General features: G+C 43.0%; 1 protein-coding gene across 4 annotated transcripts in view; it reads left to right on the top strand.

Moving 5' to 3' along the window:
- SAMD4A (sterile alpha motif domain containing 4A) overlaps positions 1–22993 on the top strand; it is a 218956-nt gene that overhangs the window by 129954 nt on the left and 66009 nt on the right. The window lies entirely within an intron of this gene.

Raw genomic sequence — 22993 nt, 5'->3', positions numbered from 1 at the left:
CTGAGATCACTTTCTCGGCGGGAAGCTTTTGCATCAGACCTTATGTGTCTGTCCACGTGTAGGAACCCTCAATTAAAAGATGGGAGACTATTAAGAATTGGCAGTGACAGCTTCTTGGCCTCTACCTCCACTTGGATCTTTTGGCTAACAGGCCTTTCAAAATGGCTTTCTTAAATACACAGGAGGGTTGAATCATGACTACACTAATAGTACCTTAGGGGCATAACCAAGGACATGCTTAAGATAGATACTACACTGGTAATGCTACAACATCAGATTTCAAATTCTTTTTTCTGTGTTTACATTTAGATATCAATAACTTGCCCATTTTGAGAATTAGGTACTTATCACCTCATTAATTTATTATGCCAGAGGTTCAGGTGGCTATCTTTTTCACAGACTAGTAATCTAGGCAGCGGTTTCACTGGCCTCTGTGTGACAGAGAGTGATGGCCGGGGTGACAGAGCTTCTTGGCCCGAGTTTCCTGGGTCAGTGATAGAATCTAGTAATTTTTAAAGAACTCTTTGATAGCTGGGAGAGATTCAAGCTCCGAGCTACCTGCCCTCTCAAAACTTGGCCTTTTGTAGTGTAAGGAGTTGAGTTTTATGTCATTTGTCTTGAAATTAGTCTTGGGTCATCACAGTTCTGTCTCTATTGATCTACACATTCAGGGTCAGGTCTTGGCAAGATTAGTACTTTCCAGATGGTATCAAATTGTAGTTAACAGGGACTTTTATTTTTCACTGTGGCCACTCAGCCTCACCGAGAAGAGGAAGTGTAGACATGACTGTCACGGCCTCCCAGATCTTTGGGTCCCTGTGTAGTCCTTGAGCAGAAAAGGACTTGAAGGTGTAATAAGGTAACCGAATTATGTATCTCAGGAAGAAGAAAGGGGTTGGACCTCTTCTCCAGAGCAAGGAAGAGCTCAGATCTCTCAGAGAGTTTCGTTCAAACACTTAGGCCACTTATACTTCAGTAATATCTCTTTAACAAAACATTGATGTCGGCCCTGGCCAGTTGGCTCAGTGGTAGAGCGTTGGCCTGGCGTGCAAAAGTCCCGGGTTCAATTCCCGGCCAGGGCACACAGGAGAAGCGCCCATCTGCTTCTCCACCCCTCCCCCTCTCCTTCCTCTCTGTCTCTCTCTTCCCCTCCTGCAGCTGAGGCTCCATTGGAGCAAAGATGGCCCGGGCGCTGGGGATGGCTCCTTGGCCTCTGCCCCAGGCGCTAGAGTGGCTCTGGTCGCAACAGAGTGACCCCCCCAGAGGGACAGAGCATCGCCCCCTGGTGGGCAGAGCGTCGCCCCCTGGTAGGCATGCCGGGTGGATCCCGGTCGGGCACATGCAGGAGTCTGTCTGACTGTCTCTCCCCGTTTCTAGCTTCAGAAAAATACAAAAAAACCCCACAAAAAACAAAAACATTGATGTCATTGCCTTTTCCCCTCTGCATTGAATACAAAGGTTAAATTGTCAAAACTGCAAACCTTTGGGTCATTCATTCACTCTTGACTCTATCAAATCTTATAATCCTGAGCGCTTGGGAGGCAGCTGGACAAAGTGGGAAGAGCAGGGACTTTGGTGTCAGCACCCTCCTGGGTTCAAATCTCAGAGCTACAATTTGTTCACCTCAAGTTGGCCAAGTTACTTAACCTCTCTGAGCAAGGTCCCCGCTTGTGAAGTGGGAACAGCCACGATTTCTACCTTCGCAGGCTGAGGCGGGGGTAAATACAGGTAGTGCCCAGCCCTGGCCCGAGCTGGCACCAGTAAGCACTCAGTACGGGTCTGCTACGTGAATAAATGGGGAAGACTAGGAAAGAGAGCAGAGAGTGAGGAGCAAAGTGCAACACTGATGCTCAGACACTGTCTTGCGCGCTGTAACCTCATTTGCACTTCTGACGGTCACCTGATAAAATTGTCTTTCCTGAGCCCCGGCCATGCAGAGTTTTGGAGGGCCTTTGGGCCATTTCACTGCAGTAGAGAAGGGTTTCAACTTAAGGCTGCAGAACCTGTCCTATTGCACTGAAGAGCTACCTTTCTTACTTCTTTCCATGTGGAGGAAATACCTACACAAATCTGATTGTAAATAAAAAACTGAAATCAGTTCGTGCTTCAGATTCTCAAATTATCAGCCATATTAATGACAGTTAATGAAAAGAAACTAATGACCCCCTTACACAGTTTTTTTATTTTTAACCTTGGTTGATTCCGCTGTTCTAGTCCTTTGGTCATTGTGCCCCAGCAAGGCACCTGGCATTGGCGGCCTCCACCCTGGGTGCGTCATGAACCATGCCACCATGCCGCAAACACTCGGTTCACACCTCCTAGGTGCTTAGCACTGCGTCTGAGTCCATGGGACTATGAGGAAGAGAAGTATTTCCTCCTTTAGGGAGCCTGTAAGAGAAGACATATCAATCAGTTCACAATTAAAAATTAAATGTTCCCTTTTCCCCAGACTTATCCACAGAAATTTTACATAACAGTCCACGAGTTATATAAAAATGTAGTTAAAAAAAAAAGTCTCTTAGGCACAGGGAGCAGAGGGACAGCTGTCAGAGGGGAGGGGGATGAGGGGACGGGATCAGGAAAGGTGAAGGGATTAGTGAAACTATATATACATAACACAGAGATACAGATAACAGGACAGCAAGTCCCAGAGGCAAGGGGGGAGGGCCTCAGGGGGAGGGGGCAAAGGGGGCGCAATAGCGGGCACGATGTTGGGTGTGAGGGTGTTATATTGAGTGGGACACTTTAATCCATGTTAACATGATCAATTTAAAAATTTAATAAATAATTCATTTAAAAAAAGGAAAAGAAAAAAAAGAAATCTAAAAAGAAAACCAGCCTCTTAGGTCTGCCACAAGGCCATATAGGGTTGTTTCGGTGGGGGTTGGGGGTGGGGGGAGTGTCCATACGATAAGCACTGTGCGTGGAGCCTCTGCTGAGGGACCGGGAAGGGCACCAGGATGGACACGGGGGGCAGAGGGCACTGAGGGTAGAAGTGTGCGTTATGACAAAGTAATGGAGGTTATAGGGTGCAGGCAGATTAGAATATGAGGAGGAAAGAGAGGTTCATGAAGGAAAGGGCAGTGAGGAAAGTCAATAGGAGTAGACCAAGGGAAGGGGTCTGAGAGCCCGAAGAGGCCAAGCGTGACAAGCTGGGCGTGAGAGTGGCACGAGCAACGGGGAAAGGGGCTCTGGTCTGCGGACAGAGAGCTGGCCCGTGACCACGCAGTCGCCAGCAACAGGGAAAGGGGCTCTGGTCTGCGGACAGAGAGCTGGCCCGTGACTGCGCAGTCGCCCAGCGTCGGGGCCTCGGTTGCGGGATAATGAAAGTAGCATTAGCTGTGTGGAGCAGCGGAGCGGATACTCGCAATGTCCCTGGGTGGAGTTATCAGCGTTAGGATTCAGTATTGACTTGGATGTACATTACTGGTTCACTTATTTGTTGGTTCACTGAGCACCAGTGTATGTCTCGTCTACCCAGGACACTCAGGACATGTCAGTGGACTAGTCCAAGCTCCCTTCCTTGCAGAGCTTGCAGTCTAGTGAATATAAATTATACCACGCTAGTGAATTATGTAGTGTGCTAGAGATGAAGTGACATGGAAATGAGAAAAAGAGTCCCATCAGGAGGATCAGACCTGCCTGGTGAGGTGGTTACAGTATTAAGTAGGGTGATCAAGGTAGATGTCACTGAGAAAGTGATGTACAAGCGAGGCGAGGTGGTTACTGAGTGGTGTCTGGGGGGAGGAAGAGTCCAGGCAGAGAAAAGCCAGGACAAAGGTCCCAAGGTAGAGGGGTGCCAGCCTGGTGGCGAGAAAGCAAGAGGGCCGGTGGTCAAAAGGGAGTGAGTGAGTGAGATCAAGCAGTGGTGGGGGTTCCAGAGGTAATGGCCAGGGGCAGGTCCCTCAGGGCATGCTGGTCATTGTGAGAACTTTGACTTTTGCTCCCAATAAACCAAGAAGCCCTTGGAAGATTTTTGCAGATGAGTGATATGGTCTCACATTTTAAAGGGGTCACTTTGGCTGCTGTGTTAAGAGTAGATTGTATCAGGGCAAGGACAAAATCACAAAGACCAGTTAAGAGGCTGTTGCGGTGATCTAGGCAAGACACTGATGACTCAGACCAAGATGGCTACAGTAGAAAGGGTCAGGGGGAGACCAGGTCAGAGTGTAGACTAGATATATTTTGAAAATATAGCCATCAAGATTTCCTGACAGAATAAATGAAGGATGTGAGGGAGAGAATTCAGGAATGACTCCAGGGTTTTTTGCTTATACAGCTGGCAGGATGGCATTGCCATTAGTTGAGATAGGGTCAAGTTCCCATTTATTGAGTAGATTTTAGGGTAAGATTGAGAGTTCAGAGTCATAGATGATGGGTTTGCATACCTGTTAGACAATAAGAGATGTCTAGTAGGTATTTGGATATATGATTATGTTGTTTTGGAGAGAGGATTGATTCGAGATAGACATTTGGGAGTTACTAGCACATAGGTGCTATTAAAAGCTGTGAAACTAATTGGGATTACTAAGGTAAAAATATAGGTAGAGAAGAAGACCATGGACCAACCCTGGGCACTTCAACAAGAAGGCTGGAAACAGAGGGAAGCAGCAAAAGACACTAAGGATAAACCACTGAAGTTGGAAAAACGTAAAGAGAGAGAGAGAGAGAGAGAGAGAGAGAGAGATTGTCTTTTAAGGCCAATGTAGAAAATATTTAAAGGTGGAAAAAGTGATCAACTGAATAAAATTCTACTGATAGCTCAAATAAGATGAAGACCAAGAATTAATAGAGGGATATTAGATACAAATTGGGAGTATTTCACACTTGATAGGCATTTCAGGGATGAAGAAAGTTGTGATTCCAAAAGCCACAAGCTTAATTTTGGATCTGTAATGACGTTGAGAAGGTGCTGAAACACTGAGGTGGAGAAAAATCATGTTTAGAAGGCATTAAAAATAGATGGAGCCACACAAAGTTTTTGAAGGAAGGGATTAGGATAAGGTTAAGAGTAAGGGGCAAAAAATAAGCCCTAATATAACAAAGATCAACCAATTTTCATCCATTTAGACATAAGTTGTATCAAGTGAGATCTATTAGGACCTTTAAGCTGGGCCTTTTCTTCCATGAGATAAGAGAACAATGGGTTGGGACAGGTTGAGAATTCTATTAAGCAATGTATTGAACAGCATCAGAAGAGAGGGAAGGATGTATTTTCCATACCTCGCTACTCAGGAGTCTGATGACTAAGAACTAGACTGTGCAGATTGGTTGGCCTGTGAGACTAAAGAGGACCAACACACTGGCTGTCACAAACCATCCACCAGTCTTGGTCAACTTTGTTTCAGCTGTCACAAGCAGTTCCAGACGTAAGGTACATAGAACCTGGCTTAGCATCTTCAGACGTCCTTTGCTTCCTGTCTGAAGTCTGCTACTGGAAAAGTAAACCGTGCAGGAAGAGACCATGTCTCTCCTGGCTTTTTTCAGGGCCCACAGCATTTCCTTGTGTGGAGGTCAGTGCCGCCTTCCTTGCCCAAAACTATCTTCCTAACCATTTTCTACTCTTCACTAGCAGATTAGGACCTGGAAGAAAATTTTATACCGCAGGTACAAATGAAAACAAAAACTTATTTCTATTCAAATCGTCACAATACTTGATTTTTTTTTTTTTTTGTTAGTGAACTTTATATTTGGATTTGAAGAGATGCTGACTTTTGTTAGCCTAGTATGAAGCAAGAACTTAGAAACTTTGAGTAACAGAAATTATCCCAAAATGCTCCATTTGAACTGCTCCTGGCTATAGTCTTCTGGTATAGTTTGGATGGAACCTTAGTATTAGTTTTATTATACTCAATTGCTTTTTTCCGATGATAAAAACAATACATTAAAAAATTCAGCACCATAGATCATAAAAAGTAAATTTATAGTAATAGCATGTAACTACATCATGTTTAGTATATGTTGTTCAAAACCCTTTCCATAAATGTTAACTCATTTAATCCTCATGACCCCGTGATATGGGTGTTATTGTTATCCCCATTTGACAAATGAGCAAACTGAGGCCCAGAGCAGCTAAGTAACTTGACAGATTAACAAAGTGGATGAACTGGGGTTTGAACCCAGGCAGTCAGGCTCCAGGGTCTGACTCTGAATTCAAGGTTATGTGCCTCTCCCTCCTAATCCCATCCTCAGAGACTGACTCAGTTAGTAGCTAGTAGACCATCTTCCCCTGACCCTGAATTTGGCCCCACAGAGGCCTATAGCATCGTTGTTGTACTGTGTACCACAGTACACAGGCCTAGGACCCTGCCTGACTACTGCTTCTGTGAGTCCCCGAAGAGGAGGAGCAGGTCCTGTGCTTGCTCTGCATGGACCCACAGACTGCGATGTCAGGCCTTAGCACTGTGTTGAGCTACTGGTCGACATGGTTGCCTCCTCTTCCTGATTACAAACTCCTTGGGGACAGGGTTTGTGTTGTTATCCTCTTTGCCCCGCACCTAGAACACCATGTGTTCAAAGTCACAGACATTTTGGAGATGGCAAATTCCTGGCATGCATTCACTGCCTCTGTCCTGCGGCAGAGCGTCTCTGTTAGATGGTATCTGTCTCTTGCTAAGCCCAGATGTGGCCTCCAAATCCTCCTCAATATGCCCCTCGAGGCAGCCACTGTAATTCAATAAGAGACGGCATGTGTGAGCTAAAGCCTGTCTGCTCACCCACCATAAATGTTTGCTGAACAGTAGGGACTTAAATTCCTGGGCTCACAAGGCAGATGTTCATAAAGCTAATGAATTTCCAAAATAAACAAGAAAAATATCATTTAGCCTCTGTCATAATCATCATAGTGGCATGTATTGTTACTTGCTTTTTTTTTATGACTTATTTTACCAACTCGGTCTCAATACTAACAGATACATACTGTGTGGTCTCGCTTGTGGAGGTAGTTATATAAATTTATACTTGTGAAAAAATGCTCATAGAGTTATACACACATTCATACCAAAAAAAAAAAAAAAAAGTTAATGTGTACAAAACTGGCTGAGATCTGAGTAAGGTCCACCATCTTGTTTAATTGTATTGTGTTCAGGTCGATTTCCCGGTTTTGATAATACCCTACAGTCATGTAAAATGCCACCTTAGGGGAGGCTGGAGGATGGGTACCTGAGACGACCTCTCTCTGTAGTCATTTTGCCATTCCTTATATACTTATAATTATATTGAGCTTAAAAGTTAAAAAAAAAAACAAAAAACTACTGAGGCATCCAGAGCCTGGATGTTTCTTGAGCTTCAGTCCTTGTTTCTTGACCTTTCTGGCCAAGGGGGTGAGGAAGGTCTGTCCACCAAGTGTCTCCTTTTTTCTCTGTCCTTCACATTTTCTTTCACGGCCACCAGCCCCCTCGGATTCATTCTAGTCAGACAGCAAAGATCCATGTGCACCCAGAGCTTCCAGGGAAGGGGGGGCTGGCACAGCCTCAGCGGGCTCAGAAGAAAGGCCGGCCCCACAGTGGCCCCTGGGGGCCCGAAAACGAAGGGCACGTCCCAGACGGTCTGTCTCCGCAGGCTGCCCGTCGTGCCCGTCCTGAGCCTTTGGAGCCACTGGTATCGTCTGGAGTTCCTTTTAAATTTTCATGACATTATTTTGTCTTTTACCAACAGACTTTCTCAGTGGAAAATTTCTTTCTCCCCAAAATCTAGCCAACCTGGCATGTAACCGAAAAATTCCATTATTTCCTTAACCCCTCATTTGCTCTTCAGAGAGGTAACGCTGGTTGCTTCGCTTTCTTTGAAAAGCATTTCTAACAGCTGGCATGATATATTTTTAGCTTCAGCTTCCTTCCCCTTTGGGGGGGAACTTTTTAAAAGTATGCCACTGGCCTTCCTGACACTACATTGTGAAGATGGCTTGGAGGACTCAGTATTGCCACTGCCTAATCCTTCTTCCGTTTCCGAGAGCCCAGTGGTTTTACAGAACTGTGCTTTTCCTCACCATGCGTAGTGTTTGTTTTCTGGTGCTTGGGGAAGAACAAGCAGAAAAACACCAGAGTAAGCAAGACGTCCAGTAGTTTATTGTGAGTTGGAGATCCCACTGCATGGGAAAAGTCAAAGGCCTGCAAGGGCTGATGCATTTTGGTCATGAGACTGTGCCATCCGTCCCCTATCCAGGAGGATTTTTTTAGACTCCAATGACAGTGAGGGTTATTATACACCAGATAAGCTAGAGAGGAAGGCAGTAGCGTTTCCATTTCTCCACTATACTTCAAAAATTGGATAGATTCTGGCTGGAATAAATGGCTTAAATTGGACTAGCCTGGAAGAGGGAGGAACGAGGAGGGGATGGACAGGAGGATGGCTTTTTTAAGCCTCGGAGCCTGGTAGTCTTATGATTTTTGTGTCACGGTCTAACAGCGCTTGCTCCACCAGCAATGAGAGACAAAAAATAATTTCATCTTGCATGTACTTAGTTTTTACATGTCTCACTTTTAAAATTTCCAGGGACAAACTCAAGTTACACTGAGGAAAGTTGTATTGAGAATGTAGCATATAAATTGCTATCTTTAATAGCAAGCAAGTTAAACCCTAAATTTCACAGTTTATGTGAGGATAACTCTTAGTGGCAGCAAATTACTGTCAATTTAGGGTATATGTTCTAACCCTCAAACAGTGTAAATATCATTTCTGTCATTCCCCTACCCCTGCCCCAGTCCTCAACATTCTGTTAGGTAAAGTACAGTAGTAGGAGACCTCAGGTGTAAGCCAAGCAAGAGCAGGGTGTGGAGATGGGTAAGGAGGTAGGCAGGGGATTCCAAAATCTGGAAAATGCTATGAAGGATTTTTGTGGATTGGAGAAAGGCTAAAATTCCCAACATACTCTGGGGTAATCATTCTTCACCAAAAATTTGGATCGTTTCCATAGACAAATTCCGTGGCTAGAATTAGAGCGTAGAGCCACGAGAGCACAGGGTTTGCATTAGAAATCTGTCTCACAGCCGGCCTTGCGGAGATGCACCCTTTCAGAAAATCCCGGCAAAATCCATATGGAACTAAAAGATTTGTAACATTAGTTCATAGTTTAGTTGTCCCCTTTGCACGGTAAGACACTGAAAGGCAAAGGGATGTCTCAGGCTGTAAGTGGCGTTTTAGGTACTCAAGTTTGAGGTACAAATGAGGAGGCCATCTTGGTCGAGATCAAGAACAAGACTTACAAGTCACATGACTTAGTTTTAAATCTAGCTTCACCAATAAGTAGGCGTGTGACAATGGAGAAATTACTTGACCTCTAAACCTTATTTCCTCATCTATAAATTAGAATTAATTCCAGTGGAAGACCTCTTAACTGACTTGATCAGGATGGGTAGATGAAGTATTAATTGTCATGTCAAGCAGGGAGTTACTAAAAAGGCATAAGACCTTATATGAGTTTAACCTAAAGTGTAAATACATACATTTATGTGCCATCTTTTGTATAGAGTTATGGCTTTTTCTTCGAGCTCTTGACTGTGGCTGTTCTTTGTCTTTACTGAGTAAATCACATCCTTGATGCACCGTTGTCTGTGATTTCTTTAAAATGGAGCAGGAATTTGAAGACATTTGCAAAAACAATCAGAGTACAGAATCTTCCTAGATTCTGGGTTTTTTTTCCCTTTATAGTTTAGCTTATAGTTCTCTCACACTGAACTTGACAGTAGATTTTTAGGCAAAACAATACATATTACAAAAGCATGTAACAAAGTCTTTGTGCAGTTAACTTTTTTATAATTCATATGTCGTTGTTGCTTTTATACTTTTTAATATTACCTATTTACCATAATGAGTGCAGTGGTATACGCAAATTTGTGAACAAATTCAACTAACTCTTGGTACACTTACAATTCAGCTGGTGGGAGCAGAAATAATCAACTAAATTACGGTACTTGCGGAGTCAATGAGCCATGGGCATCAGTAAATAGTCTAAAGGAAATGGAGAGTACTGGTTGGTCCAGCAAGTTGGTTAAATAAAGATGAGTAGAGAAAGCTAGTTCTAAAGGTTATTGTGAGGATTAAATGAGAAACGTGTGTAAAGCACTTGTCAGTAGGGAGGTAGGTGCCCAACAGAGGATCGCCTCATGGTCTTAAATGCTGTTACAGGAGGGGTGCTTCTTCAGAGTACTAGTGCGGGTTCTGAAGTAAACTAAGTAAACTCCGGTGCGGCGGGCTCCCTGGGGCGGCCCTCTGACAAAGCTCTTCCACTGTGCTAAACTGAAATCAGGATACTTTACTCAGCTCTGTGAAGAGCTGAAGAGCCAGCCTTCCACAAATATCAGTATTCCCTTAAGGATTGTTCCAGTAATACATCCTACTAAATACCTTAAAATGGACTAGAAAGAAAAAAAAAAGGAAAGAAAGAGTAAAGAATAAGGTAAAAATTTGTTGATATTGCTTCTTTGGGATCCATTGCTAAAATGAATGACTTTTTTTTTAACTAGTAATAAGGGGAAGGATATTATTTGAATTGATAAAAGTGATCCTTAAGTAACAGACTAGGATTTAATGCATATAAATGATACGCAGATACAGGCCAGGGAAATATGGCCAATCCAAGGGTGCCGAGTGTCTGTGCCGTGGTGAAGAGGGCAGCGAGTAGGACACTCAGTCCACCTCTAACTCAGTGTGTGGTCTTGCACTCTCAAGGACTGCTTGCTTCTTCTTTAGGAAGGAAGGCATGATGTTGGCTGACCCCTAAGGACCCTTTTTTAGGCCTTTCATTCAATGCTTTCAAGGTAGAAAAATCTCTAACTCATAGTGCACTAGTGATGAATATTCAGTGCTGTTATACTGAGGGGAAGGCGAGGGAGAATGCAATGCCAAGCAGTGTGCTAGGCTAGTCTTAGAGAACTGGCACCTGCCAAAGTCAGGAGATCTCCTGTTACATTCAGGTTTAACCACACACTCTGTAAACATAGTATATGATTTTGGTCCCCCTCATTTTTAAAAGAATGCAAACACTAGTAACTGCTACCTAGAATGAGAATCTGGGAAGTCTGGCAGACAAGGGCTGGGGCAGGATTGGGGGGGTGGGGGTAGAATTACCTTTTACTTTATCTTTGAAATGAGTACCATGTTAGTGCCACATATCACTTATTAAAAATTATATATATATACATATATACATATACATACACACACACACACACACACACACACACACATATATATGAAAGGGAGAAAAGAGATATTCCGAAAGAAAGGACAGTGTAATAAAGCCTGGAGTAGTATTAATAGGAAGGGTACCATCGTTCCTTGGTCTATGCCGTAGAGCAGCGGTTCTCAACCTGTGGGTCGTGACCCCGGCAGGGGTCGAACGACCAAAACATAGGGGTCGCCTAAAGCCATCAGAAATACATATTTAGGCAACCCCTGGGTTTTGGTCATTCAACCCCTGCTGGGGTCGCGACCCACAGGTTGAGAACCGCTGCCGTAGAGCAAGAAAACTGGCAAAGATTACATACAGATCTTGGTGATGATGAAACTCCAGGGCATGTGGAATCCAGATGTGGATTTTCTATCCTTTTTGAGCTTAAAGATAGAAAAGAAAATGAGGGACCACCAGGCTCAGTTGCCTGGTGTCTAAATGGCAGGCCACTTGGAAGCCACTGTAGCTCTGTGATTGCCACGCCATCCTGATGGAGTTCTTTTGGAAGAAAAGAGGACCGTTGGAAGGCTCTTTGTTTTAAGAGCTCTGATCAACATTGGCATGTTCCTGTTCTCATTTCCCTACCAACTATGTCAAACGTTTCCATAGTGGGAGCAGGGATGTGTAGCTTTGGGGTTCTGTCTCAAAAGCTACTACCCATTTTGGATTAAAAAAACATACACACAACAACTTTTGCTATATCCAAGTCAAAATCAAGTTGGACGTGTATCTCTTAGTCCCAGTTCCCGCGAGGCAGATCTGAGCGGGATCAATGGAAAGCACACGCGCCCAGCGTTCTCAATAGCAAAGGGGTGACAGACGGGGCGGGCATGAAGACACCGCGCACACCTCCACGTCTATCACTGTATCAAGGTGGAAGGCTCTGGGAGAGAACGTGCACTGTATACAAGTCTCCTTTACACAGTAGTGTATTCTTAAAACATTGCGTGAAATGACATTTATTTTGAAATGACCTTTGCTTTTGAATCAAATAATTTTTTTCACTGACTAAAAGTATATTTTGGGGTATAAATTGTCTTGGTTTTTAAATAATCTTGATTGGCAGGAACTCTTAAAAGCAGGTTAAGGCCACAGCCCCTTGAGATTCTCTATCAAAATTCATCTATAAAGTATTTTAAAATAAATATTGAAAAGATTTTATCAGGTGATTTTGTTTATTTACTGTTTGTTTGTTTAGTTAGTGAGAGAGAGACAGAGAGAGAGAGAGAGAGACAGAAACAGACAGGAAGGGAGAGAGATGAGAAGCATTGGCTCATAGTTGGGGCACCTTAGTTGTTCATTGATTGCTTTCTCATATGTACCTTGACTGGGGGGCTGCAGCTGAACCAGTGACCCCTTGTTCAAGCTAGTAACCATGGGGTCATGTCATACCAAATGAGCTCATGCTCAAGCCAGGGTTCAACCTGGGTCCTCAGTGTCCCAGGCTGACACTCTATACACTGCGCCACCACCTAGTCTGGCTTATCAGGTGATTTTATTTTGCAATATGTATAGTGGTTCTCTGATTAGTGAACTGGAATTCTTTAGGTGACTTCCTTGGTTATGGTTTGCTGTTTTTAACAAGTCACATTTATCTGGCTTTGGATGGGCAGGGCTGGTGGTTGCTCAAATTCCCACCTCTGCTGAGTTTGTGAATGCAGAATGAGGTCTTCCTGAATACCTTCTGGAGCTAGTGAGAGAGTGTGGCTAGAATAAGGCTTGGGTCTGCATCCACTGGGTGCAATGGGAGAATGTTCAAGACTGCAGCATGCTTGGAAAGTGGGGAGAATTTTGGAGTGGTCATTAGGCCTCAGGGAGACAAGTTGCGAGAAAGGGAATTATTCACATATGTTCATCATAATCCAAGAAATTATTCAGTGCCTGCGATACTCTTACTAACTCTACTAGGTTTAGCAGGGTAATTCTAATATCCCAACTCAATGTTTATTATTCTAAAAAGTCAGAGCTCACTACAACTATAGCAGTGGCATCTCTGGGTAAAAATGACTACGTTTGTATGTTTGTTTATTTTTGGCAATGTAGCTCCAAATTCACCTGGCATCTCAGAGCACTGTGTACTTCACTGCAGCGCCTGAGAGTTTGTGATTCCCAAGTGTCTTTGCTTTGTCATGAGGCTGACAGTGTGATAGAGACCCGCCAGTCCCTAAATCCAGGTCTGAGCTGCAGATCCTAAATTCAAGGTAAGCCGTGTTGCATAAGCTCACTGCCATTTCCAGAATGAGGATTGTCAGAGAAGGTAAATAAATGTCTTGCAAGCTAAAGATGTGCTGCTTGGGGCTTTCTTTTCAATCTTAGGAGATTTGTGGAAAGGAATTCAAAGCTTTGTATGGTCCCAGTTCTTTTCTTAATTATCTATTGGAGATCTTTCTCTTGCTAGACAGCTGCATAATTTTTATTTGATTCTGGAGTTATTCTTTATCCCCTCTTCCCCAGCCCCTCTATCTGTATGCAGTTCAGAGAACACGCTAATTATGGGGTGTGGAGAAGCAGTTGCTCGGAGAAGAGCTCTCTCAGTGCTCGGCTGGGGTAGCTCAGTGCCGGGGTCACCGTCGTGACCGTCTTTTTATTCACATCTGCACACGGCTGCCTCCCATCCTTCTGCAGTTGCATGAACAAACTTTTTAGAAAGGTCAACACAAGAAATAAGTGCTTTTGCATAAAAGACAAAGCAAGTAAAGGATTCTGTGTTTACTTCTTGGGTCTTTACACTGAAAAATAGTCACAGAATGTCCAAGAAATAAAAAGATATATACCTTTCCTTAACCTAGTGGTTCTCAAACTTTTTGAGGTCGGGTCGCATTTAAATCCTACAAATAATTGTAGGCTCACTATATACAAATTTCTGAGAGATATGTTATAATAATTAAGACTAATAGTAAAGAAAAAATATAAAGTCCAAGCGTGCTTTTATGGTAATTAAATGAAATAAATACGACAAAATTAAATTTATTCTGACATTAAAAAATATTTTTATGTTACATTTTTTGTTATGCTTTATGAAATTCGTACAAAAAGGGGTTAAAAATAGAAAAACAACAAAAAAGTTATCTTTTTATATATATATATAGATATATTCTTAGTAAGATTTAGTAAATCCGGCAGGTCCTGGGGCAAATGTGTTCATTTTTTTCATTCTTGTGTTTATGAGAAACATGAGTCTGAAGTGTCCTAGTGATTTTTTTTTTTTTTTAATTTTTCTGAAGCTGGAAACAGGGAGAGACAGTCAGACTCCCGCATGTGCCCGACCGGGATCCACCCGGCACGCCCACCAGGGGCGACGCTCTGCCCACCAGGGGGCGATGCTCTGCCCCTCCGGGCGTCGCCATATTGCGACCAGAGCCACTCTAGCGCCTGGGGCAGAGGCCACAGAGCCATCCCCAGCGCCCCGGCCATCTTTGCTCCAATGGAGCCTCGGCTGCGGGAGGGGAAGAGAGAGACAGAGAGGAAAGCGCGGCGGAGGGGTGGAGAAGCAAATGGGCGCTTCTCCTATGTGCCCTGGCCGGGAATCGAACCCGGGTCCTCCGCACGCTAGGCCGACGCTCTACCGCTGAGCCAACCGGCCAGGGCCCGTGTCCTAGTGATTTCTTCAATGTTTGAGCACATATTTGAAAGGCAAACTCTCATTTCCTCGTCAATACATTGAAGAATTCCTCTCTTTTTACTCTTGGGTTGAGTGCAGAAAACCCTCACTATACATATCATCTTAACTTTACACCAAACAAAGGATAGAAGAAACTTGCCTCTGGTCTTTCCAGGGAACATGGGGGGTAGTGTAAACAATCCAACACCACAGCTTAACAGCCTTTTGCAACCTAATCAGGCAAGTGAGGTGGGCGGTTGGGCAGACTGTCAGCTTACAGCCAATTCCCCACATCTCTGTCCCCCAACAATCTAAACTCCAAAAACCCTGTTGGTTTTTTGGGTCCCCGACAGGCACATATTTCTCTGGAATACCATAAGGCACCCCTGGAAGTCTTCTAGGGCACACCAGTGCGCCCTGGCACACACTTTGAGAACCACTGCCTTAACCAATGCTTTTCATTTGGGACTGCCCCTGTCATGGCGTACACTCAGGGGTCAAACTCTCTAAGTGCCGTGGCTCAAGCAAAGATAGCTGTGGAAATTCTTTGACTCAGGATATTTGATATGCACTTCATTTTACTGGGAAAATGTTTTATTTCTAGAGGTGCTGACCCTCTGAGACCACTGCCACCTGAATGGTATGGACTGAGAGAAAGGAAGCATTTGCTAGAGTAGTTCACCTAAGAATCCAGATTTGGGGAAAGAAGAGTGCCGAGGAACACCTCTCCTCTGCCTACTCCTCTTTCTAACCAATCAGCTTAGACTCAGCCCTTTGGCTTCTTTCAGACTGGCAAAGATCTGAATGGACCCTTGGTCAGGCTGTTGGAAAGCTAGAGGAAACTTACTTGATACTTAGATTTATCTTCAAATTAAAGAATCAATGGAATCATGATGCCAAATTTATCCAGTTGGAACTTTAGTGATATTTCTACCTCAGAGAAGACCTTGATCATGAGGATTCTGCTGGGAATCTCATCTCTAAGCCCATCACCGAGTGGAGCTGGAGTCTTTGGTACTGGAGATGTTTGCTTTTCCTCAAGTCCTGTATGTAGTTCAAGGATATGTTTGACTTTCCAGAATTTGCCCCAATTCAGATCCACCTTCCAAATCTAGCAATGGGCATGGCCTTTTTCTTGGATTGAAGGGAAAGTTGTGTAATTGACTCTATGCTTCTCAACATTCCCTCCTTTGTTATATTTAAGCTAGTTCAAGAACATGTGCTAGTAGTACAGGTCTGGTAGGGTAACTAATACACTAGATGGCAGAATCAGTTTAGAAAGGTCTCAGGTAAGAACAGTTTGCGGTCCAGAGCACCTGCTTTGGAGTCATAGCAACCTAAGTTTGAGTTCCACTGATTACTGGCTGTGTGACCTTGGAGAAATGCCTTAACCTCTGCTGGCCTAGAATTCCTCATATTAAAAGAGAGTGATTCTCACCACCCACGATTGATTGTGAACATCCTTTCTGAGTCTGAGTACGATCTTTTGTTGAAGACGTCTTCCCTGGATCTTTCTCTCTCCACTCCTGTCTGCACCCGTTCCCTTAGGCTAACCCTCCTGCTCCAAACACCTGCGCTCCTTTAGTTCCAGGTCATTTTCTCAAATTTAAAAATAATTTCCATTAATTTATTTTTTGTCTTTTCTCTTCCAGAAACTCCCTTTTAAAAAAAAATATAATGACTCTTCTGTCTTTATTTATTTATTTTTTAAAATAATTTTATTTTTTTAATGGGGCGACATCAATAAATCAGGATACATATATTCAAACATAACATGTCCAGGTTATCTTGTCATTCAATTCTGTTGCATACCCATCACCCAAAGTCAGATTGTCCTCTGTCACCTTCTATCTAGTTTTCTTTGTGCCCCTCCCCCTTTCCCTCTCCCTTTCCCCCCTCCCCCCCGTAACCACCACACTCTTATCAATGTCTCTTAGTCTCACTTTTATGTCCCACCTACGTATGGAATAATGCAGTTCCTGGTTTTTTCTGATTTACTTATTTTGCTTCATATCATGTTATCAAGATCCCACCATTTTGCTATAAATGATTCGATGTCATCATTTCTTATGGCTGAGTAGTATTCCATAGTGTATATGTGTCACATCTTCTTTATCCAATGACTCTTCTTTATTGATCCTCTAATTTCCTTAACTATTTCTCTCCTATTTTCAGTTCTTTTTGTTTTACTTTCTGGGTGATTTCTATAACTTTATCTTCCAAAGTTATTATATAATTTTTACTCTCTGCTATGATATTTTCAAATGCATGAGTTCTTCCTTATTCTTTGAATGATCCTTTGTGTATTGTATTCTGTTCTTGTTTCATGGGTGAAAAAATTTTCTCTAATATCTCTGAAGACATTACAGTTGATTTTTGGGGTCTTTTTGTTTGTTTGTTTTGGACTCTATCAAGCAAGAGTTCTTTCATTTAAGAGAAAGGCCCTCGAACCTTGTGTGTATGAATTTTATTACAGAGATTATGTAAGGACCCAGCCTAGCTGTTTGTTGGAGACTCACACATATCACCATCTATAATTCTTTTTTTCATGGAGTGTTCATTTCCCCTGGAGAAATCCTTGTCTCCTCTTGGAAAATACAGGCCTGGTTCTAGGATACGAAAGACTGTTAGGAGAAAGGTGCTAAGATGAGACTCACCTGGTTTCATGGAGTTGGAGAGAGAATCTAAGGGTCTCCCTCTACCTAGATATACAATACTTTCTACCAACCCTCCTATTTTTTTACTTCTCTCTGTATCTGCGCCTTCAAAGCTACCTATCTTTGAGTCTCAAACTTCTTGGGAGTTCTGCTGTGTGAACTGTCATGATTCCCCTTGCTATGGGAAAACCTGTTACCTTTCTTTGATCTTAGTTATCCAGTGCTCTTCTGTTTTCCAATTTCTAAAATTTTATTGACGTCAGTGGTCCACTAATACCAACTGTCATCTCCTGTCATCTCTCTCTTCCATCCTTTCTTTTGTGGGTTTATGCCTTTGCTGTCATTTTAGTGAGTTTCCTGAAGGAACAGAGTAATATCTGCATACATTTGGAAATCTGTTTTAATTTACTTGTTCATTATCTAACTGTCACTTGAATATCAATTCCAAGAGGTCAAGGATGTGGTTCTATTCACTGCGGTCTTCCCATTGTCGGAAACAGTGCCACCATAACGTTAGATGTTGAATATATACTTGATGAATGACTGAATGAATGAATGATGTGTCATATAGATTTATTTATACAGTGTCTGTAGCCTGATAAATAACTATCTTATCTTAATTATTTAGATCCTTGAGGATTAGGTAGTAAAACCAAACGTTGTGCAGCTGATAGCCATTGATGTTAAATGTGGATAAATCTGTCTCTTGAACTAATATTTTTAATGGGGGATGTCTGAAATATATTGACACCCCCTAAAACTTCTTCTTCAAAATAGAACTTTTCCTGATAGTAACACCGTTGGCACTGTTGTACAAATCTATAAGCCTCAGCATTTCGATCCTAAAATGTATTACTCTGGTATTAAATGAAGGATTATCTGTTTTATATCACAGATCTATTATTCTACCTGTTTCTGTCAATGACATTGATATGAAGACTAGTGACCACTGATATAATATGGATGATAAGGACCAAAAACCATGAGGTTCTAGCCTTAGCTCCAGTATCAATGTCATTGAGTAACCTTGGGCAATGGTTATATCTCTCTAGATCTCTGATTCCTTAACTGATAAAATGGCAAGGGGGAGTGGGTTAGATAAGTCCTAAGTCACATTTTTAAAGTCCCTTCCGGCTTTAAAGTTCTGGAATTCTGAGATAATTAGGCAATAAATAAACGAAGGAAACAAACTACAGTGTTTAACCTTCTGGTCTTTCAAAAATAATAAGTTTGGAGGCCTAAGAAGGTACCACCATGATTAAAATTCCATCAGGACCCACTCCATGGGGCACCCAAACAGCAGCGACACCTCTGTACTTCTCAGTAAGACATTGGCATTGCTCTCTGCCACTTCCCTTGAGGGCTTGAATCAGGAATAAAAAGCTGAATGCCCACCCCATTGAGCACTCGGTGAGTTAGTCAGTGTTCATTTCAGGAGGAACCAATTCCCAAAGCTCAGCTTTTCATTTAGGGAAGCATCACGGTTATCTTACATCTTTGAAGGACAAAAAAAAAAAAAGCTAGGTTGTTTCTCTTGAGTCTGTGGCTCCTCCAGCTTCTAATTTAAAATGAAAAAGATTCTGGTTTGGCTTTTCATGCAGATGCTTGCCTGATTCTGCCCTCAGAACACCCACACAGGACCAAAAGTGTAAGCTTTGTGAGCCATCTGGGGAAAGCCCAAAAGGAAGACGTGCTTTCCATGTGGTGGGGCAGGTGACTTCAGATTCAGTTACAGGGGATCTTCGTACGACTCAGAGCTGTGGGTTTTAAATCATTGCCTGGAATAGCCCACTTTCAAGGAGACAACATGCGTATTTACCAAAGAAGCAAGAGAGAAGAGCTTTTTTAAAATTTTTTTATGTTTCCCCTGATACTGTCATCCTAAAATGGAGGGCCAGGATTCAGAGAGGCATCTTGGTCCTGGTGTATTACCAACCTCTTCAAAAGCTCATGTTAGTCCTTGAGATACTGTGACAAATTAATTGAAATAGAAACCACCTAAAATTTTTACTTCCTTCAGTAATTCTTCGCCTCTAAGCAATGTGTTACTTAGAATATTAACACTGCCTTATGGCTTCCAGCTACTGTGTGCTTCTAAATGATACAAGGTGATGGCTTAATAAATGATGAACATACTGTTTGCATCTGTGCAGTCCTGTGTCTTATTACACTCTTTTTGGCATCTGTAGCCCTAAGTGACTAGTGCAATGCCCTGTGCTTAGAAATGCTCAATGTTGAATCAGTGAATGAATAAGGAGGTTAGCTTAAACTCTTTCTCTAGAAGGGTAACAACTCATATTTTTTTATTTCAAAAGTATCATTCATACATCATCTTATGGGCCTTCATAATCCTTTCTAGTGCCCAGCATATGCCCCACAGAGGGCAGAAGCTTAGCAAAATTGGACGGATGGATGAATGTATGGGTGGCTGGTTAAATGGATAGATGGTGCAAGCAACATGTGGTCCTACAGCAACCCAGGGAAGTAGTAGAAGAGGTACTACCATTGTTGTAACTGTTTTCCAGACAAGTACGCTGAGACCCTGAGAAGCCAATGGACTTCCTCAGGGTTTTGGGAATTGAGAATTCAGTGTCAGGGCTGAAAGTCTAAACCCAGAGTTCCTTCTGCCATGGAAGCCATGCAGTGTTAGGCTTAAGAATGCAGGTTTGAAAGTCAAAGAAACTCAGTCTTTGAACCTGGCTTTCTCTTGCCCCTTCCTAGCTATTTGATCTTTGACAAGTTCTCTACTTTCTATACCTCAGCCTACTATCTGTGAAATGTGTGTATTTGGGGGGGCAGGGAGAAAAACAATAGACCCTACTTTAAAAGGCATTAGATGAGGACTATATGGAGCAATATGTATACATATTTGGCTGCGTACCTGATACTTACTTACTCAGCATTGGCAAATGGTAGCTGGAGGTGTTGTGCTCAGCCTCACATGGCCTCCTCTTCAGAGGACAAAGGACCAGGAAAGGTAGTCCTTAAGGATGGGTCTTTTGGGTTACATCTGGGAAAATGACAGTACAGTATCCCCAGCCCCGGGCAGGTCAAGAAGGAAACAGGATAAAGAGATAGAGCATTTAGTCACTCAGTGATACTTTCACGAGAGCCTAAAATGTACAGGAGAAATGAGAGCATTGGGCTGAGCCAGGAAGGAGGGAGAATGATCTAATCCCATGCCTTCCCTTTTCCAGAATCCAGCCCGCGGTGAGCAGCTAGTAGCTCCTTTACCTGACACCCTGGCTGGCTGTCCTATTGGTATTACAAGGAATACTTTTTAAAAAATAATGGAGAGGTAAATAATATGAGAGAAATATCTTGTCCAAATGAGAACGGCACTGCATAAAGATGCTAACAAATAGCATCACAGAAGATTGGCTCGGGGAGGGGATGAGAGGTAAATGTACTGGACTTTGTTTTAAGATTGTGCCCTCAGCTTTTAGAGCTTGGCACATGATGGGCACTCAACAAATGCCTGATGAATGAATGAATTTGTCTCTTCCAACTCCTTGTTTGCATGTGAAGAAGCCAATGTCACCCACCCATGTAATAGGTTCTTAGCTTAAATTTCTAACTATGATTGAGATACTTAGAATCTTCCATAAGGACTTTGGGCTGTCAGTGTGACTTACCAATGTCAGGACAAAGAGAAAGTCTCATGAGAAGTTCTGAACATTAAAATTTAATGGAAAAGAAGGTGATACACATACATTGACCATAAAAATGAAATATAAGCACTTAAATTAGGGAGGAGGAAAGACCAAGTTGAGGCTGAATCAGCAGATTATTCTTATCGGGGTGGAGGCAAATTTGTCAGTGTAGATAAGGATTCTGGAAGAGTATGGAAGGCACTCTGTAGTATGACAGATCATGATGGAAAATACACCTCTTGTGAGTCTGTGAAACACTATCAAGTAAACAGAGATATTTTTCATAGCACATGTAATATGCAGAAAATGCTCCATGAACTTCCTGAGATTGGCTAGTACTTTAAGTTGATTTTTCCATTCTCAGTGTTGGTTTATATTGGGTTTTTCTTATTCTTGACAACCAATGACTAATATTTCTATAGCACTTTCCAGTTTGCAAAACATTTTCATGCACATTAAAAAATTTGTTATTTTCCCCAAATGCCATGGTATCTACTAATGCCTTTGATATCTGCTAATGGAGGAAACTGAGACACTGAAAGGTTATGTGACTTCCAACCTAAGTCCCGAATTCTTCTTCCTTCAGTAGGCTGCTTTTGTTGTGGTGGACACCTACCTCAGCATCAAGAGGACAAGTGTTCAGCCAGCAAGTCAGAGCTGGGTGTGTGGCTGGTGCATTTAACCCTGAGTGTGACTTCCTGGGATCTGAGAATGCAGACCCTGGCTCAGCACATCTGGGGTGAGGCCTGAGAGCCAACCTTTCTAACAAGCTCCCAGATGATGCCAGTGCTACTGGTCCATAGGTCTGCAGCATAAGTTTTTGCTCTTTGTGAATCGGTTTATGCTCTCGCCAGCTGAGTTTCCAGACCGAGAGAAAATGCGCTCGGAGTTTTCTGAAGCTGATTCACGGCCCGAGAGCGCCCAGTCTGACCCCTGACTCCTTTTTTCTGATCACCAAGAGTGAGTGGCTGCAGCAAGAGGTTAAACATTATTGCCCCAAAGTTCAAACATTTGTCTAGGGAGTCTTTAGAAACTTCTGTCCACATATTCTTTGGGTTGAAATTCTGGTACCAAAACATCACTCATTTTACCTGAAGGGCAGGGCCAGGATGATAAAATCTGGGCAGAAGAGTCTGAGCAGAATTCTACATGTGAACCCAGTGCAAATGAGATATTGATGAGAGAAACAGTGATTTGTACGTTGTCTTTTAAAAGGCACTTGAAAAGTACACAAGATGTCTCTAATCTTTGGGAGGATGTTATTAATACCAGGCAGGATCCGCAGCCAACCTGGGGAGGTTTGAGATGTCCAGGATGTGGGAAAGAGTTCAGAGGAACGCTTGAGGCCTAAGACGGTGGTTCCCAGCCTTGGCTAGCCATTAAAACCACCCCGGTGCTTGCCTGACCAGGCGGTGGTGCAGTGGATAGAGCGTCAGACTGGGATGCAGAAGACCCAGGTTCGAGACCCCGAGGTTGCCAGCTTGAGTGCGGGCTCATCTGGTTTGAGCAAAAGCCCACCAGCTTGAACCCAAGGTCGCTGGCTCCAGCAAGGGGTTACTCGGTCTGCTGAAGGCCCACCGTCAAGGCACGTATGAGAAAGCAATCAATGAACAACTAAGGTATTGCAATGCGCAATGAAAAACTAATGATTGATGCTTCTCATCTCTCTCCATTCCTGTCTGTCTGTCCCTGTCTATCCCTCTCTCTGACTCACTCTCTGTCTCTGTAAAAAAAAAAAAAAAAAAAAAAAACCACCCCGGTGCACCTAAAATTACAGATGCTCAGCCCACTATAGGGATTTCCAATTACTTGGTCTAAAATGGGGCCTGGGTATCAGGATTTTTTAAAGCCTCCGGTTGAACATGAGGCTAAGATTGAGAACCACTAACCTAAGGCATATGTGACAGGATGT

The sequence above is a fragment of the Saccopteryx bilineata genome, chromosome 4 (genome assembly GCF_036850765.1).
Source record: "Saccopteryx bilineata isolate mSacBil1 chromosome 4, mSacBil1_pri_phased_curated, whole genome shotgun sequence".
Taxonomy (NCBI): Eukaryota; Metazoa; Chordata; class Mammalia; order Chiroptera; family Emballonuridae; genus Saccopteryx; species Saccopteryx bilineata.
This window is presented reverse-complemented; position numbering and strand designations above follow the sequence as displayed.